This window comes from Schistocerca serialis, chromosome 10, assembly GCF_023864345.2.
Source record: "Schistocerca serialis cubense isolate TAMUIC-IGC-003099 chromosome 10, iqSchSeri2.2, whole genome shotgun sequence".
In the NCBI taxonomy this organism is placed as follows: domain Eukaryota; kingdom Metazoa; phylum Arthropoda; class Insecta; order Orthoptera; family Acrididae; genus Schistocerca; species Schistocerca serialis.
Window position 1 is genome coordinate 170,735,911 of NC_064647.1, and position 13,132 is coordinate 170,749,042.

The 13,132-nt window shown below is 41.8% G+C and overlaps 1 protein-coding gene across 3 annotated transcripts in view; it reads left to right on the plus strand.

Moving 5' to 3' along the window:
- Nucleotides 1–670: 670 nt before the first annotated feature.
- The window catches only part of LOC126425205 (serine/threonine-protein phosphatase 6 regulatory ankyrin repeat subunit C-like), a 57,039-nt gene continuing 44,577 nt past the window's right edge, over nt 671–13,132 (plus strand). For 2 of the 3 annotated variants that reach the window (XM_050088161.1, XM_050088160.1), the window contains exon 1: nt 671–742. The gene's annotated coding sequence lies outside the window, so the exon portion shown is untranslated. The remainder of the gene's footprint in view (nt 743–13,132) is intronic. The other variant, XM_050088162.1, reaches the window with a different exon arrangement.

A 13,132-nucleotide genomic window follows, 5' to 3' on the forward strand; every position in this document is an offset into this window, starting at 1 on the left:
TTGATTTAAGTGTCAGGAAGTCGTTTCTGAAAGTATTTGTAGGGAGTGTAGCCATGTATGGAAGTGAAACATGGACGGTAAATAGTTTAGACAAAAAGAGAAGAGAAGCTTTCGAAATGTGGTGCTACAGAAGAATGCTGAAGATTAAATGGGTAGATGACATAACTAATGAGGAGGTATTGAATAGAATAGGGGAGAAGAGGAGTTTGTGGCACAACTTGACTAGAAGAAGGGACCGGTTGGTAGGACATGTTCTAAGGCCTCAAGGGATCACCAATTTAGTGCTGGAGGGCAGCGTGGAAGGTAAAAATCGTAGAGGTAGATCAACAGATGAATACACTAAGCAGATTCAGACGGATGTAGGGCTCAGTAGGTACTGGGAGATGAAGAAGCTTGCACAGGATAGAGTAACATGGAGAGCTGCATCAAACCAGCCTCAGGACTGAAGACCACAACAACAACAACAACAACAACAACAACAGGAAGGAAGCAATACGGTGGAATGTGCCAACAGACAGGGGACTGCAACTTGCGTCAAATGATATCCGCCCGCTTTACTCGTAACAACGCGCCTTCTGAACGTGTTTACTCAATTGGTAGCATTGGCACATTACGTAAAGCCCATATCAGCGTCGAGATAGGAATTGGCGGGAAATATTACTCTGCCGACCAGCAGTTGCCAAGTGCTGCGGCCAAACTGTGTGCCTCTGCGGGTCGTGCTGTTAATTCAGTCGGAAGGAAGGTAGGTTTTACTTTTTATGTTTGCAAGCATCAACTGGCTGCTGATGTTCTGTGGTTACTTTTAACATGTTGTGCTCTATTCTAATTCTCACTTTACGATACTAAGTTAGCTTTGCTGTGCATTTCCTTAGTCACTTAAGGAGTGTTGGACGTCAAACTGGCCGAATGGAGCAGGAGGGACGCCACAGGACATTTTAATTTGCACTGTCCATACTTTTACAAATAAATTCATAAAACTTTGTCAGCATGACCAGGAAGGATTCAGGATTCACACTCATAGCAATGGAAGTTCGAAAACATAACAAAATATTTTTTTACATGTGAAATTTCATCATGTTTTCACTTACTATTGGCTGCATTTGTTGCTATAGATACACTTTTCTTCATAAATAAGAGAGATTCTTCGATGAATTTTGCACAGCATACAAAACATACTTACAGGTGCGTTAAACTCAAGAATTCATTTAATTTATGAAAAAATGAAAGAACTGTTACATTTTAAACTTCATGTTTAGGAAAAACTCAAATTTTATAGTTAACTGTTCCAATTTTCACAAGCTGCGACATCGTCGCGAAATAACACAGTGACCCGTATATGTAATAAGTTTCCTTTAATTTACGTCTATGCACGAGTCATGTTGTCAGTAAAATTCAACATGGCTCGTGCATGTGATGTGATTTATATGTATTTGACGATGCTGGTGCTGATTCCGCATTTAACATTTGACGATGTCACTATGGCTGCAGTACGTTAGGACTTTGTTTTTATGAGACAGATCTGATGATGGTCATTAAAGACCGAAACCGGTAATCTGTTAAACAGAAAAGGTGTGACCATAGACGTAAATTAAAGGAAACTTGTCTCAATTTTTACCACAGTTTTTAATAGATTTGGAAAATTCTAGAGTTCCGTACGCCTCTAAGTATGGTTTGTATTCTGTGCAAAATTCATCGAAGAATCTCTTTTACTTATGAAGAAAAGAGTACCTATAGCAACAAATGCAGCCAATAGTAAGTGAAAAAATGACGAAATTTCACATGTAAAATAAATTTATTTTGTTATATTTTCGAACTTCCACTGCTATGAGTGTGAATCCTGAATCCTTCCTGGTCATGCTGACAAAGTTCTATGAATTTATTTGTTAATATATAGACAGCGCAAATTAAAATGTCCTGTGGCCCCTCTCCTGCTCCAGGTCGGCCCGTTTGACGTCCTACCCTCCCTTAAGATGAATGCTGGGATATTACCTTCAAAGAGGTGTCAGCCAATTTCGTGCCTCACATATACCCAATCAGAGTTCATGTTTTGTCTATACAGTGAGTCCCAAACCTTTTGGGTCAAATTGAAACAGGTGATAGTTGGTCCACACCCGTATGCAATGGTTGGAAATGAATATTTTTTGTATCATGGACATACACAGTGTACACATAACAGCATAACAACAGCGTAGCTCATAGTAACTGTTCAAAGCGTTGACCGCGAGTCTCACCAAGAACCCCTTGAGTGCGAAGTTGCAAGTTCAATGTGTAGTAAGGCTCATCTGAAACTGTTGTGTTAAGAGTTGTTGTTGTTGTGGTCTTCAGTCCTGAGACTGGTTTGATGCAGCTCTCCATGCCACTCTATCCTGTGCAAGCTTTTTCATCTCCCAGTACCTACTGCAACTTACATCCTTCTGAATCTGCTTAGTGTATTCATCTCTTGGTCTCCCTCTACGATTTTTACCATCCACGCTGCCCTCCAATACTAAATTGGTGATCCCTTGATGCCTCAGAACATGTCCTACCAACCGATCCCTTCTTCTGGTCAAGTTGTGCCACAAACTTTTCTCCCCAATCCTATTCAATACTTCCTCATTAGTTATGTGATCTACCCATCTAATCTTCAGCATTCTTCTGTAGCACCACATTTCGAAAGCTTCTATTCTCTTCTTGTCCAAACTATTTATCGTCCATGTTTCACTTCCATACATGGCTACACTCCATACGAATACTTTCAGAAATGACTTCCTGACACTTAAATCAATACTGGATGTTAACAAATTTCTCTTCTTCAGAAACGCTTTCCTTGCCATTGCCAGTCTACATTTTATATCCTCTCTACTGCGACCATCATCAGTTATTTTGATCCCCAAATAGCAAAACTTCTTTACTACTTTAAGTGCCTCATTTCCTAATCTAATTCCCTCAGCATCACCCGACTTAATTAGACTACATTCCATTATCCTTGTTTTGCTTTTGTTGATGTTCATCTTATATCCTCCTTTCAAGACAGTCCATTCCATTCAACTGCTCTTCCAAGTCCTTTGCTGTCTCTGACAGAATCACAATGTCATCGGCGAACCTCAAAGTTTTTATTTCTTCTCCATGAATTTTAATACCTACCCCGAATTTTCCTTTTGTTTCCTTTACTGCTTGCTCAATATAATATATTGTTAAGAGTTATGGCAAGAAAAATATTAGCTGCTAAATGACTCACCACGTGCATCAGGAGGGCGACATAAAATGTGTGTCCGAGACGTGCAGGGACCAACCTTCTATACAAAATGGACAGCATTGACATTCAAGAAATGTTGAAAACAAACCATTAACTTGCACCGTGAACACCGAATGGGAAACGGCGCGCCACACTGATAAGAAAGGTTCGCACAATCAATATCGGAGAGGATATCCTTGGCAGTTACAAACAATGGAGGACGTTGAGCTAGACATTCATTCTTGAACAATACATATAGAATCACACTGGTGCGGCGGGATGATGAGAGCTGATGGAACGTGATTGCAACCTAATGCAAAACAGTCAGTTTTGGAGCTTAACGCGAAACTGGGACAGCTACAAATAGTGCGCTGATATGTTTTGTAGGCACGGGAAAAACAGACATCCAGAGACTGGATTTTTCCCGTGGTTCCGGGTGGTGTGAACTGCAATGTCACACATTTTTCAGGAGGAATACTTCGCTACACTACTGGCCATTAAAATTGCTACACCAACAAGAAATGCAGATGATAAACGGGTATTCAAAAATGTTCAAATGTGTGTGAAATCTTATGGGACTTAACTGCTAAGTTCATCCGTCGCTACGTTTACACACTACTTAACCTAAATTATCCTAAGGACAAACACACACACCCATGCCCGAGGAGGACTCGAACCTCCGCCGGGACCAGCCGCACAGTCCATGACTGAAGCGCCTTAGACCGCTCGGCTAACCCCGATCGGCAACGGGTATTCATTGGACAAATATATTATACTAGAACTGACATGTGATTACATTTTCATGCAGTTTGGGTGCATAGATCCTGAGAAATCAGTACCCAGAACGACCACCTCTGGCCGAAATAACGGCCTTGATACGCCTGGGAATTGAGTCAAACAGAGCTTGGATGGCGTGTACAGATACAGCTGCACATGCAGCTTCAACACGATACCACAGTTCATCAAGAGTAGTGACTGGCGTATTGTGACGAGCCAGTACTCGGCCACCATTGACCAGACGTTTTCAGTTGGTGAGAGATCGGGAGAATGTGCTGGCCAGGGCAGCAGGCGAACATTTTCTGTATCCAGGAATGCCCGTACAGGACCTGCAACATGAGGTCGTACATTATCCTGCTGAAATATAGGGTTTCGCAGGTATAGAATGAAGGGTAGAGCCACGGGTCGTAACACATCTTAAATGTAACGTCCACTGTTCAAAGTGCCGTCAATGCGAACAAGAGGTGACCGAGACGTGTAACCAATGGCACCCCATACCATCACGCCGGTTCATACGCCAGTATGGCGATGACGAATACACGCTTCCAATGTGCGTTCACCACGATGTCGCCAAACACGGATGCGACCATCACGATGCTGTAAACAGAACCTGGATTCATCCGAAATAATGATGTTTTGCCATTCGTGCACGCAGATTCGTCGTTGAGTACACCATCACAGATGCTCCTGTCTGTGACGCAGCGTCAAGGATAACTGCAGCCATGGTCTCCGAGCTGATAGTCCCATGCTGCTGCAAACGTCGTCGAACTGTTCGTGCAGGTGGTTGTTGTCTTGCAAACGTCCCCATCTGTTGACTCAGGGATCGAGACGTGGCTGCACGATCCGTTACAGCCATGCGAATAAGATGCCTGTCATCTCGACTGCTAGTGATACGAGGCCGTTGGGATCCAGCACGGCGTTCTGTATTACCCTCCTGAAGCCACCGATTCCATATTCTGCTAACAGTCATTGCATCTCGACCAACGCGAGCAGCAATATCGCGATACGGTAACTGCAATCGCGATAGGCTACTACCCGACCTTTATCAAAGTCGGAAACGTGATGGTACGCATTTCTCCTCCTTACACGAGGCATCACAACAACGTTTCACCGGGCAACGCCAGTCAACTGCTGTTTGCGTATGAGAAATCGGTTGGAAACTTTCCTCTTCTTAGCACGTTGTACGTGTCGCCACCGGCGCCAACCTTGTGTGAATGCTCTGAAAAGCTAATCATTTGCATATCACAGCATCTTCTTCCTGTCGTATAAATTTCGCGTCTGTAGCACGTCGTCTTCGTGGTGTAGCAATTTTAATGGCCAGTAGTTTATAAAGGTGTATGATTTTATATGTAGATCAGGAACCAGGCAAAAGCAAGTTATTTTTCCCAGCTATTGGCCAAAACCATTGCTCATACCATAGTTAGAGCTCTTTTTTCCCGTTCTTGCTTCCTGAGACGTGAATATTCCATACTGTCCTAGCAAGATCACGCACAAGAGAATGAATCGTAGGGATAGAGCACTTCCAAATTCACAATAAATAACTTTCCAGCCAATTTACCATCTAAATTAACAGTCGGCGTAACTGTATACGAATGCGTTAAGGGGCTCCGGGACGCCCTATACTTGCAATGTTAAAATAACTTATAAATTACATCTTTCCTCACAAAGTATTTGCGGTAGGAAGTTGAACTTTTTTACAGATTATTTATTGGAATATGGGCTACAACTCAACACAGGGATTTTACAAAATTTTAGTTCAGTTATTAAAGATGATTTTTATTCAATTGTAATGAAAATTCACAACATTTTTTGCAATTTTTTATTTATATATTCAAAAATATACAGCTTTTTGGAAAAAGGCTGTGTTAAATTATGCAGAAGGTACTGTGTAACATTTACTGAAAGTTTGAAACAAATATGTTTGGAAGATCCTTAGAAAACATGTAATTAGTATGAGAAAATAAAAGTTTTGGGAATCGAGCGACAAAGATTGGATTACATTTTTAGTGCATTCCAGGTCCATAGGATGGATTATCTTCATCCTCTGCAAACTCCTCCTACTGCTTCCTCTTGTTCCTCCTCCTGTTTACTCTTGCTTGTATTTCTAGACTCTTTACAGCCCTGTCTGCAGCCGGAAGGCGTTTCTTGTCTAAAGCAAGCATCGCTCGTTGTTGTGTTCGTAGATTTTGCTACCATTTGCTTCAGTTGCAGTTACTGCAACACTGTTCCAAAAGGTGGTCATGTATGAGCACTTATCACATTTCAGTTGTATTTCATTAGCAAGTCCTACGTGCTTTATTATGGAGAGTTCCAGACCAACTTCACTACAATGAATACATCTTACACAGTTTGAATGAATTCCTTTGAGAACCGACATATCAAATATTTCATTCACACCCGATTCGCCCATAAAACATTCATAGTTTTCACTCATTGAACCAAGCTTCTTCTGTGAAGCATTTTCTTTCCCACTTTGACTGCTATGGGCAGGTGTACTTGAGAGGTTAGGTTCACTCACTTGGTTATCGTCTTTATTGTTTACAGTAATAACACATACCTTTGGCTTTCCAACATTTTTCCTTTTCTTAAAAGCCTTCAGAGGATTTCTAATAACTTTACTTTTACTCATTATTATACTTCAACAAAACAGAGACTCAAGAAACAGAATTAATTACGAATATTTTCGAGATAACGACAGAGTAAATAAACATGAAACAATCGACAATCACACCAGCGATATATATTGAACCATCACAGGTTAGCCACAACACATACTTTATCTCACATCACTAAAATGTACCTGATGAACACGGACGTTAATAATAACACCATTTGACAGCAGTTTAACAGCGCCACAGTGGGTCACGCCCATGTAGAACACATTTCAAAAAAAATTTAAAAATAGTTGTAGTCTTTGGAATTGAATAAATTATATATCTATTAAAAGGTAATAGTCTGCAGATTCAGAAAACGCAAAAAAGTAAAAATTGAACTTTTCATGATTTTGAGCCTTTCCGGAGCCTCTTAAGGCATTGGTCTTCATTGATCTTGATACGGCTCTCTCGTTATCTCTCACTTCCAAAGTTCCTTTCATATGCATTTCGTCTTCAGATCCAGATAAGTTTGTTTATCTCATCTACAAATTATCGGGCGGATTCCGCAGTTGGCTGTGCATCGTCAAGTTGATTCTTTGTTTGAAATTTCATTGTTTTAACGTCTTCCAATTCTGTAGCACTGTTTGAAGTTAAGCAACCAGCCACTACTTCCCTTGAAATCACTGTAATCTACGTCCCGCGCAATTTAGTAGTTCATAGTTATGCACATTCTGTAAATTGTACCCAGCAGTCCTGAAACGCGCAAACACCATTTTTGTAACAAGTGTGCCTTGTTATCCCACGAATATACGTAGTTTTTCTTATGTACTACACGGACAATTGTTGCGGACTCATCCGAAATATGTTCATAATTATATTGTTTACCACGCTGCGGATGATCTTCGATGTATGTAATTATGTTTAGTACCCGCTCCTTGGATAACGATTGTGCTTCACTGCATTTCACTGGAGATGGGATTTGTGGCTCCCTGTCCAACAGGCGTGATGAACTAAGTGACTGAACACCTGTTTCAGTATCACTTTCACTTGTTAAGCACGTATCTTCATCGTTGTATTCCTCATGTGCAATGTCTGCACAATCAAGCGTATGCGACACCACACATTCCACTGACTCAACTTGCAGAAACGCTAGTACTTCATTTGCCACTTCTTTCTCACTCTGCGAAATTCCCTAGGTTCCTGTGGCATCTAGTAGTCAGGCATACTAGGTGAGTGGCTTGCCAAGCGAGTGCTATTATTATTCGCACATCAGAAATATTTTCTTGATTATCATACCCACTGCAACTATGCCTATCAGTTAAGCTATTATTAATTCTCGTCCTTACTTCTTAATGCAACGGAATGGATAACGCATCTGACCAATAGCTAGTGCACATTTCTGATGGACTCACTCCACCCTGGCATGGCCACATTTCCTTCCTGTAGTATATATTTCAACCAAAGCTTGGACATCCCAGCAAGAGGTTATGCTAAAATACCTCAACAAAATGGCTACCCACAACTCAATAATCAAGACCATTATGTGTCTCACACACCTCCTCTTTTATTACAATAAATTCATTCACGCTAATGTCGCGAAATTTCTTGCATTACACTGGATTCTCCACCCAATAGGCACGAAATAACATTAGCATTTTACTATTCTATAGTCTCGTAACATTTCTGTCTATTGCTATAGTGCACTTTCTCGCTTTGTAAGGAATCTTTCGCTACTTCATCCTCTCCCACACTCTCCCACACTCTCGTAATCTCATTCATTAGCAACATAACGAATTTATTGAAGAACCATGCTTGACACACTATATTCGCTACTGTCTCATGCAAATCACACAGATTAAATACAATAATAAATCACACTGACAGTATAAAACACACTTGAAATAACAAAATGTTTGGTTTTCTACTCGTTCTGCTTTCCCACATCAAACAATAGTCATCCCAGATTCACACGTCACTGACCCACGTAATAATTTTCCTACCACAAACTCTGGAGGATTTATGCACATCTCCCTGTGCAATGCAACCCACATGGAGTTGCCAGGTAGATGGCTGACTTACCTTAATTAGCTCTCAGAGTATCTGAATATCAAGCTGGCGTCACACCAATGTATCTCATAATCGAAGTTTTGGTATCTTATTTATCTCACAGACGGATCCTCAACTGAATGCTAGGACAAGCACTTGTAATTCTTTTTATTTTCTCATAGGTTGAGACTCACACGTGGAAGTGCCTGTCTCTAATTCAAGTTCTGCACACGGAAATCTCAATTATTTTCAACTTAGATTTACACACGCAAGTATTTCATCTTAATACTACCACACGCTAGTATTTCGTCTTATAATTACAAGACATGTTTCTTTGTCACTTCCGAAGAATCGCATGTTCCATATGAATTTTTACCTGCATAAGTTTTTTCCGAACAATTTATATGAGCCTCCCACCAAAATGTTTCTGAAAAGAGAAGTTATTAGTTTATCTACTCTTAAATATTCCACATGCATACCATTTTCATTTAAATTTGTTTTTCTGGAGCACACATTGAGCACGTCTTCACACCTCAGGAACCAGCGACAGAGTGCTGAAATACGGCCGTTCATCTGGTCATCCCGCGCTTCCGCAGAAGTGGGGGAGGACCTTGCCACCGTATTGGTCAGCCACATTCCAGGCCCTGTGGTGCTCTGGTATACTTCCTCTCTTTGGTTCAGCCAAAGATAACCAGATAACTGTCTCAAAGATGATTATATAATCTACGTTCACTATCTGTGGTCAGCAGACCATTCATTTAATTTGCAAGCATTACCAAACTGGATTCAGGGATCTAATTTAAGGAAGTGCACACATCAATAATTAAACATACAAATAGCCCTTCTTTCCTACATTGATATCCGGCTTCAGTGTATTAAATAAAATGGTGTTATTCTAAAAAAAAAAAAAACGCTGTTCTGACAAGAACAACGAAGTATGTTGTTGTACATCTTTTCTATGTCGGGCAGTACTGTACCCTTACATCCTTCTGACGAAATGTCAGCTTCGGCAACTGCTGTTCGGGATATAATGCAATGTTTGCTTTACCACTACCGTTGCTCTGTTTTGTATCAACTCCCCTAGTACTGTAGCACTGTTGTGAGTTACTCGTCGGCTAAGCAGTTCAACTACGCTCCGTAGCCTCATGCTGTGCTCACCATTGGACACCTCCAGTCCCGCCCCATGTTGCCATTAGCAGCCAATATTGTGGTCGCATGGTTGACTGTATGTGGGGCGTCGAATGCCTCGCACTGGAGAGGTTCCTTGTCAGCGCATGTATTGCAACGGCGCATGCAGTTCTGCTCCACACTCGCATAGATCCCGGATGTCCAAAATGGTTCAAATGGCTCTATGCAACATCTGAGGTCATCAGTCCCCTAGACTTAGACCTTCTTAAACCTAACTAACCTAAGGACATCACACACATCGATGCCCGAGGCAAGATTCGAACCTGCGACCGTAGCAGCAACGCGGATCTGGACTGAAACACCCAGAACCGCTCGGCCTCTCTGGCCGGCAATATTACAGTTTACCCTATCCTTTAACCTACTGTGTGTGTCGACAATCATGTGCTCTTATGTTCTGATATATAATAAATCTCATTGTAATTTTTAATCCTCACATCATTATCCCGGGTGTCTGTTGCACACTGTAACAGGCAGTTGATTATAAAGAGCACGTACTCGTGACCTTCAAACATACATACTGTGTACACCTTACCTCAAGCACGTGTGTCGTGTGACTACCGCATGCAACGCACCGACGCATTGACCTGTACCACTGTCCCTGGTATCATCGTCCATTGCATCAGTCAGCTTGTAATATGCCTTGGCGAGGAGTGTTACTGTGTACTGTGCATGATGTGTAGTCAGAGGTAGAACGTTACCCTTCATGAGAGTTGTTAGACCTGCATTTGATATATGGTGCCACAGGATGTAGTGCCTGTAAAGTAGAACGAATGTACAGGAAAAGCTTTCCCATCAAGCGTCATCCCAACCGGTAGAAGTGGATACCAACATACGAGGGACTTTCACGCCGCAGAGAGCCGCCCAAGGTTCCCTCCAAAGAGATGTCCGAATACCAACTTTGAGGAGATGGTGTTGGATAGTGTGGCCGACCACCTAGCAACAAGCACCCTTCAACTTGATCCTGAAGCACACACTTAGAAGAAGTATGAGTAGAGAGTACTGGTGGTGTGAGTGTTACACCCATAGCATACAGGACGTGTGCAAGCCCTGGGAACAATGGGTGTTTAGCCCCGCATTCACTTCTGTCAGAAGATTATCCACCACAGTGCTGTAGTGCCGAACTTTGGACAGTTCGTACTGTACAAAAAATAGGAGGCATTACTTCCGGAACGAACCTCGTATTTGTTATCGTTAATTTCTTTGTACACTGCATTCCACAGTTTCAGTCCCATGATGAAATTCTGAAAAACGTAATGCTTAGTAAAGAACTTTGCGATCAAGACCTTTCAGTATTTCAAAGTTGAACCAAATCCTCTGAAGTAGTTACAATAGTAAATTAGGCAGCTAGTAGCTCTGATGTCGAAAAACGATTATGTACAATCACTGGTTTAGTTTCGCTGAGGATTAACATAGATAAATAATATTGTAAAAAAAATAAAAACGAGTGAATGTTTGTCCATAGAAATATTTCAAATTGTGCTCAGAACTGTTTGCAGAAGAATGTTTTGGTAGGGAGAAAATTTCAGGTGTACGTGTATGAGTGTGAGAGGTGTAGAAGTATGAAATCGGAAATTGGTTGCATAATTACACGTCTGTTTGAAACTCATAAACAATATTTTATTCAAAATAATCTCCATTTCTATTCATACATTTCTCCCACGTCTCCGGCACGCTATGAATTCCAAGCAAAAAAACAGTTCTTCTTTTGAACCGAACCAGTCAGAGTCATTTTCGTACATTGTCATATGAGTCCCAGTGATGCAAATAGAAGATAATCGGACGGAACCAAGTCTGGAGAATAAGCTACATGCCTTAGTATTTTCAAACAGAACGCGTCGACCGTTTCGCTGACCCGTTTTGCTGTGTGTCATGGGGCGTTATCACGGAGCAATCCAACTTTGTGTTGCCTTTTCCCATATTCCGGTCGTTTCTCACGTGATGCTGTTTTTAGTGATCAGTGTTAACAGTTTCACCAACTTTTAGGAGCTCGAGATAGATGACATCCTTCTGATCCCACCAAACACAGAGCACTGACTTCTTTCCAAAGCGATTTGGTCTTGCAGTGGATGTTGATGGTATTCCTGGATTCACCCACGATTTACCACGCTTAGGATTCCCAAAATATATCCATTTTTCATCGTCATTCTTCGATGGAGAAACGACTTTCATTTGTATTCGGCGAACAGAATTTGACAAGTTGTCATTCGCTTTGCTTGCTGCCATTCATTCAGTTATCGCGGAACTCATTTTCCCACTTTCTGCACCTTTGCCACAGCTTTCAACCGAAGAGAAACGGCTTTCTGCGTTACATTCAATTGTTCCGCGAGTTCCTGTAGAGTTTGAGTATCATCTTCATCCAATAAGGCCTGCAATTCGTGGTCTTCGAACTTTTTCGGTGGTTTCCTGCGCTCGTCGTTTCTCACGTTAAAATCACTACTTTTGGATGTTTTGAGCCACTCGAAACATTGTGTTTTTCCAAGAGCATGTTGGCCAAAGGCTTCGACAAGCATTCGATGTGATTGTGCAGCAGTTTTCTTCAAATGACAATAGAAACCCATGCTGTCCGCAAACCGTAGTTCGTAGGCACAAAACTGGATATGTTTACGTGTTTGAAACAGATACCGACGTATGGAACTTGGATTCCTGTGTGCTGACATTCGTCGTCATCCGCTACAGGAAGCGCATGGCACAGCAGACGCGGTTTCACGGGCCCTACACTGACGGCTAATGCCGTCTGTAGGGAAATTCCGGTTTCATACTGTAGTGTTGACAGATTGCCAACACTACGCACATTATTTAAGGGAGGCGGCCATTAAGCAAGCAGGCGGACTTGATGGTCTGAAACAGGATACTTCATAACTGCTATAAAGAAAAGTACGTAGCTGCTGGAATACTTAACTTTAATCCACCATTTGTATACAGCGTTCTTGATGAGACATTTCATACGATAACTATCAAACTATCAATTGCTATGGCGCCTTGCTAGGTCGTAGACTTTGACTTAGCTGAAGGCTATTCTAACGATCTGCTCGGCTAATGAGCGAGGCTTCGTCAGTGTAGTCGCTAGCAATGTCGTCCGTACAACTGGGGCGAGTCCTAGTCCGTATCTCGAGACCTGCCTTGTGGTGGCGCTCGGTCTGCTATCACTGACAGTGGCGACACGCGGGTCCGACATGTACTAATGGACCGCGGCCGATTTAAAGCTACCACCTAGCAAGTGTGGTGTCTGGCGGTGACACCACACGTACTTCTACACCTGGTATAAACTTGAAGATCGTAAATGCTAAAAGTAGCTCCTAAAATGATTACAGAG